The sequence below is a fragment of the Macrobrachium nipponense genome, chromosome 35 (assembly GCF_015104395.2).
Source record: "Macrobrachium nipponense isolate FS-2020 chromosome 35, ASM1510439v2, whole genome shotgun sequence".
Taxonomy (NCBI): domain Eukaryota; kingdom Metazoa; phylum Arthropoda; class Malacostraca; order Decapoda; family Palaemonidae; genus Macrobrachium; species Macrobrachium nipponense.
This window is the reverse complement of record NC_061096.1, coordinates 37,534,499-37,541,759: the sequence shown is the minus strand read 5'-3', so window position 1 is coordinate 37,541,759 and position 7,261 is coordinate 37,534,499.

Sequence of the window (7,261 nt, the reverse complement as noted above, 5' to 3'; positions counted from 1 at the left end):
TCACGGTGGCAAGAATATTTTGGTCGCTTACTACACTAAAAATATTGATTTCGTAATAGAAAATTGATTGTAAAGGCATTTTCTTCAATATAGATCTTGTTCGGTACTGAATCATAATAATAAACAATCTCCCTGATTATGAAGTTTCGGGGCAGCCTTTTAAAGTAACATAAGGCAATATAGTACTGTATTACTAATACCCTCATATGGGTAGTAGAACATGAGGCTGTATCAATGTTTTGATTTATACAGATAAACATGTTTTATCTGATGAATTCTAGCAGAAGAAGATGGATGTGGCAGAAATGAGAATGCTTAGGTGGATGTCTGGGGTAACAAGAGTGGATAGGATCAGAAATGACTACATAAGGGGGTCAACTAAGGTGGTGGAAGTATCAAAGAAAGTGCAGGAGGGGAGGCTGAGATGGTATGGACACCTGTTGAGGAGAGATGAGGACCACGCTGGGAGACATACTATGGGGGTGGAGGTGCAAGGAAGAAGAAAAAGAGGGAGACCAAGAAAGAGATGGAAGGACTGTGTGAGAGGAGACTTAAATGAGAAGGGTTGAAATTGATGAGGCAGAAGAAGCACAAGATAGAAATGGATGGAAACGGCTCATCCGAAACGGCGACCCCATATAAAAATGGGAACAAGCTGGGAAGAAGATCTGATGAATTCTAGTCACGCAATAATTCGCGAGCATAATTTCCAGTGTTCAAAATATGTGATTAAGTAGATTTTTCATCATAAGGTCGTTTTCCCTAACAGCAGGCGACTGAGGATAAAGAGACAACACGATTGTCACTCAAATTCATAATGAAAGAATAAACTGGTCAGAATCCACCCAGCTATATCCAGCACTTTCCAGTCCTTTCCTATTTTTTTCTCCCCTTCAACACGTTTCAGTTTTCGCTGACCTATCATTTCCCAATCTTTACGTACTGTCGGCCAAAAAACTCGTGGCAGAGTTTCATAATTTTTCGTTCACCTGCCTGACGCACGATTCATGCCTTATTTATCTATTTTTCTTTTCAAAGATGGATGAAATCATGTGTAATGACATTAAAAACAGTCACTGATATCTTTAGAACATTATGTTATGTTATTGTGTAAAACTATTTTCCATATAGCAAAATTGACGTGAACGAAACGAAGTGATAAAAAACGTCATATCACAACCATAGATATGCATTACCAAATAGATAGGAGACACCTATCACTAGTAGTATCACATAAACATAGTCCTTAAATTATCATTTCAATATTAAGTTGAAGGTAGTTGAACTATTCCATTTGTTAAATTTTACAGAAAACATTGAATCTCACAAAATGCTATCAAATTTAAAAACAAAAAGAAAAAAAAAAACCATATCTTAACAATGTGAACTAGGCGACCTCACTCTATTGCTTTTGATGTTATGTGCACGGGTATCTAATGTCAATGTGTCATTTATCGGTCTAAGAAACATCCTTCGATGAGCGAGAGAATTATTGCACTGCATTCGGTGCAAGTTTCTGTGGAGAGATATCAAGAAAGCTTAATAAACCGGAGAGAATCATACATAGATGAATAAAATTGTTTAAAGGACGGCAAAGTTTAGAACATGGGCCTAGAGGTGGAATATCTCGAAGCACCACATGAGAGCAAGACAATACAGTAGTGAAAATGTTGCTGAGCAACATTCATTTGTGAACTTTGAATTCTAGTGCCTCGTCACGACATTGCTGAACCAGGGATCATAAACTAGCTTTACGACTTATGACTGGTGTCTGTGATGAATACTTTAGATGGAGAGGAAGAGATTTTTAAATCTACACTTGAAGTCTGATAGTTGTCTAATGAATAAGCAAACTTATCTTTGATGGATGAGAGATTCAGTTAGGCTTATTTTTTTTCTTACTTTTTTCTTTTTTTTATCGGTGGCCAGTGATTACCACGGATAGGGAGGGACACGGTTTCAATGATGCATGCATTTTTTTTTTTCTTCAAAACCTAAAGAATACATTTTATTGGGAGATACTTTACTAACACGGCCTAATCCTTCCATCACTCCTATATAAGCCACCTCCGCTCCGCTCTCTTCTACATCTCAGCGACTAGATCCGACTTCTCACTACGAAACTCCACCTCGTGAAAGCATCACTAATGATAACGGTTATTTTAAAATTCCCCGCACCGACAACGGACGCCTTAAAATACATGTTTGTAAAACATTTCTGTTCAAAGAAACTTTATCTTTCATTCCACAAAATGTGTGCATACCCTCGTGTTACACCCTGTAGCCGTCAAAGAGCAACCCTTGGATTTAAAGGCAGTAGGTTTTTCTTGAGATGAAAAAAAAACAAAAAAAACATGAAATAGACTTAAACGAGAACGTCACCTTTCCTATTTCTTATTCTTTCAGCTGCTTATAATATGCTTATGTAAGTAGGTCTAGTAGTTATACATGTGAACTAATTTGAATTAATTTATATTTAAAAGAAATGAATAGCTACAGAAAGATCATCCTAAGAAAGCTTTAAGGAAAGTAAGTCCTTCTTAATGTATTCGTCAGTTTTGACTCCCACAGCTTTCCAAGGTGTCCAAATGAAACAGGATGATATGCAAGGAATTCGATAAAAATAAGAAAGAATTATATTCGTTTGATTTTTTTATAATTGCTTTTTGACTTTGAATAGCTAGGTCTGAGTTAATTATGTTAAGCAATTATTAAAAGGATAAGAAGAAAGGCGAACATGGCTAATAAAACAAGAATAACGGGAATAGTCAAATAAAGCAGATTTATATATATATATATATATATATATATATATATATATATATATATTGTCGATTTAAATATTCATTAATATTACGTATCCGAGAGAGTATGCTGCTGAAAATAGACCTAGGCTTATCATATGTGGGAAAATCAGAAGTCCAATTTAGGCCCACTAAACGTGTCATGCAAATTATTTTATTGATCAAAGGAACAAAATAGTTTAACTAAACATCGTTTTTCAAAGAATGTTAACGCCTTGATGTATTATTTATCGGCTCTAGAGACGAAATGACAACACTTCAGTGCAGTACATATGTTGAGTCAAGACTCGAGCGGCAGCAAAGCCAACTTCAAAATCTTCGGAATGCTGTTACGAAGCTAGAGTTGAAAATAAAATTAGAAATCGTGGACGGTGGACCCATCGGTATATATTTTCCTTACTTTGCAAAATAATTATCTTTCATACGTTGAATAAGTCTACTCAGTTCTAATGTCATTTATTTCAAGTATAGCACCTTTGAAAGGAAATTTTATTTATTGTTAAGTAAATATTCTGGCACCTGCATATGGCAATATTTCCATAACGAACAATGAATTAAGAAACTACGCCAATTCTTTGTTGGCCGTCTGTACAAAGGCATGTACCATCTATAAATATTCAGGATATTCTGAATCATTTTTCCATCTATAATAACCTTATTACCATTGCCCGCATAGAGACTCATTTTCACCCCTTGAACTCTGTCATATAAATAATTTGAGGACAAATTATCTCAACAGTTTAACATATTTCTGTAAGCCCCTTACCCCACCACCTTGACTTCCATAGCCACCCAATTCTCATCCAAATCTTTTGCAAATGTCATGCTGTCTTCCTTATTCACCTATTATGTTACTCCCTGTTCTCTCGCCTAATCATCTGTTGCTATATTTATTAATTTTTATAATCATTAAACTATAATCCTGATTTCCATTTACCCTCACAACCTTGAAAGTAAATTGCTCACAACTTACTTTGAACTTTGCAAACACTTTTAACTCTCTATTACAGTGTTGCCAAAGCGCGGAGAAACGACCAAAAGTGCGGAGAGGATTCGAGGGGGAGTCATTGAATGCAGAGCTGCGGGACTCCACTCCTCATGTATGCGGCGCTGTAGGTCCGCATATATATTTATGCTTTTAAAACTTTTTTCCATTAATAAAAATGATTGAAATTATATAATATTTTCTGAAAATACTAATATTTTTGAAAAATGAACCATTTTCACTATATATATATATATATATATATATATATATATATATATATATACACACACACACACACACACACACACACACACACACACACACACACACATATATATATATATATATATATTATATATATATATATATATATAAAGTTAGTAAAATTTGGTTAATTTGGGAATTAATCTTAGGGTGAAGACTGACTTACATTATTGTAAACTTAGTCATGTTTCATGAGTTTTTATTTATTTATTTATTTAGAAAACAATTGCAAATATGTATTAGGCAATTACATTAGTTGAAGTTATTCAACTGATTATAACCGAATAAGTTTTGATATCAGTATGCTATGAAGTGGTGTATTATAATCGTGGATTTTCTTTATATTAATGTAGCTTATTGATAAAAAAAGGGACCAATTATGATGTGCTCTTTTCCAATTTTTTGAAACTCATAGCCCCAAATAGGGCATTCGTTTGGCTTAGGATTGCCACATGTATACCATAAATCATGCATAATATGCTGTCCATTCTCTTGGGGAAATATCTCATTTCAAAATATCCGTATCATAAAAGGGGGCATATAGACCTACATGTTTCATATCGTTTTTGTCTGTTTACAATGCTTATGGCATTGATATTAAGCCTAGACCTACGTTATATATTAGGTTGTTTATTATTATTATTATTACTTCAGCAAACGTTTTGATTTAACATACAGCATGTTACCTAAAGTGATGAATGTGGCTTAAAAAAGAAAAGAAGGAATAAACTACTTATGAATATCGAAGGATTTATATAGCTTGTCAACTTACTCTGTGGGGAACGCAAAGAAATGACTGTGGGGAACGCAAAGTAATGAATGAAAAGCAGCCGTTTTTAGTAAAGAAATACATTTCGGTGCAGTTTTTTTTAAACTTCCCACTTTTTGCTGAAAACTTTATGAATAAACTTACTTGCCGTGTTTCACTTTGTGGCCTAATTTACGCATCAAATCATATATAACATTCAGAACTATAACAAAACAGTAATTATACACACAAACAACATATATATATATATATATATATATATATATATATATATATATATATATATATATATCGAATGTAATAAATCAGCTTCAAGACTGAACACTGTCCGCGTGTCTCGTTCGATTCTAAATTTGACTATCATTAAAGTTACGTAATGTTTCAGAAGATATGAAGCAACTGAATTTCGGTAACTTGATCAAATATTTTCAAAAGGCAAATGTTGTTTTATTTACATTCTTTTGACACTTGAAAGATCATATTTTCAAAATCATTCTCTTCTAAAAAAAAAAAAATAAATAAATAAATAAAGGTGTCTTGACGTGTGTTAGACCTACGGTCTTAATTAATGGTTCTCACCACCACGCTCCCTCAGAGGACGTAGGTGCGCAGAAGAGGCTTAAAATTAGGGAGCTGTCTGGCTGACCTGTTATATTTGGACCGTGGATTCTAAATTTGACCATCATTAAAGTTACGTAATGTTTCAGAAGATATGAAGCAACTGAATTTCGGAAAGGGGAAACTCTAACCCTAAAAAGGTTTAATTAGTAAACCCAACTCATATACTGGTAAAGATACGGTTAATATAATATAAGCAGGGTGACTATTTAGTCTAGTTAGTGTAGTAAAATAACATTGCTTGGCAATTAGCACTACAACTCCCGGTGCGGAGCTAGTTTCTCGGTGATGTGCGGACTTCGCGGCAACCCTGCTCTCTAACTAGTTTGTAGTGTTTCTTTTCATTACCGCCGTTCAATAGTACATTATCGCACATGCTTCAGCCATGCATGCTGAATGCTCATTTTGTAAACAATAACCTATCGATCTTCCACATTGCCTCCTTATCAATTCTATCCTAAGGGTTTTTTTGGCCTACGTATGGACACATAACCCTTTCAGTTTACTTTCGAATTCTCGCATAGATTTCCCTTGATTAAAATTATTCCGCTCTTCCCCCAATAATCCACCACATAGCCATCCCCGATAAAGCAACGGTACGTCCTATAATTCTCTCTCTCTCTCTCTCTCTCTCTCTCTCTCTCTCTCTCTCTCTCTCTCTCTCTCTCTCTCTCTCTCTCTCTCTCTCTCTCTCTCCACTTCTAAAACATACTTTAAAAATATATATATTACCACTCAATCTCCGAAAGAAAATATAATGAAATTAAGTAGTTATAAATAGGCCTAAGCTTTCATATGAACAGATTTTGCCTCTCTCTCTCTCTCTCTCTCTCTCTCTCTCTCCACTTTTAAAACACATTTGAAAAAATATTATCACTCCATCTCTCAAAGTAAATATAATGAATTAAGTATTCCCAAAAGATAGGCCTATGCTTGCGCTCTCTCTCTCTCTCTCTCTCTCTCTCTTCCAAGTTTCTCTCTCTCTCCCCACTTTTGAAACATTTGAAAAAATACTATCACTTAATCTCTCAAAGTAAATATGATGAATTAAGTATCTCTATCGATAGGTCTACGCTTGTGCGCGCGCTCTCTCTCTATCGTCATAATATTTCATTCTTTATTGTATTGTTCCTCACGATTTCCACAAGTACTGCCCAAATTTTAAAACCCTTTCTGTCATTGTTTAAGATCCGTCTTTAATTAAGTATGAGTTTAACATCAGTTTAGTGTCAAACATTACTAATAAATAAGGTTTCACAATAGGTTTTAAAAAAGGATGATCGATATGCTACCCTGAACTGGCGTTACCAAACCAATATTAACGAATAATATAGAGCCTGTTTCTACATTCAAGTATAAATGATTATAGGACCTCAACAGTATCTTTATGGTGCAAAGTTGATGGAAATCTAGGAAGCAACAAACGCTATGATTTTGAAGCTCCGCCCCCTTTCAAGAATTGCCAGGTGTGGCATTAATGTATAATATATGTCCGAAGATTTAAAGAAACGGTATCTTAACTTTCCTTGCCGAGTGTACGTCCTATAATTCGTCTAGTTGCTATTATTACCTACTCGTTCAGAGCAACAGAGCAGATAACATAAGAAGTATGATCGTGTCTTTATAATTCATACAGTCGCCTTTTTACATTACTGCTACAGAATGCAACAATTATTCCTGTTTCACATTGCTTCCAGAATTTATTAACGTAAGCGAAGACCATAAGGTCTGGAATGATGCATGATCAGAGACATCTAGTGGTCAACATTTTATAAGGCAATTCCCGTAATCTAGTTGCAAGAATTGACACTAGTCGCC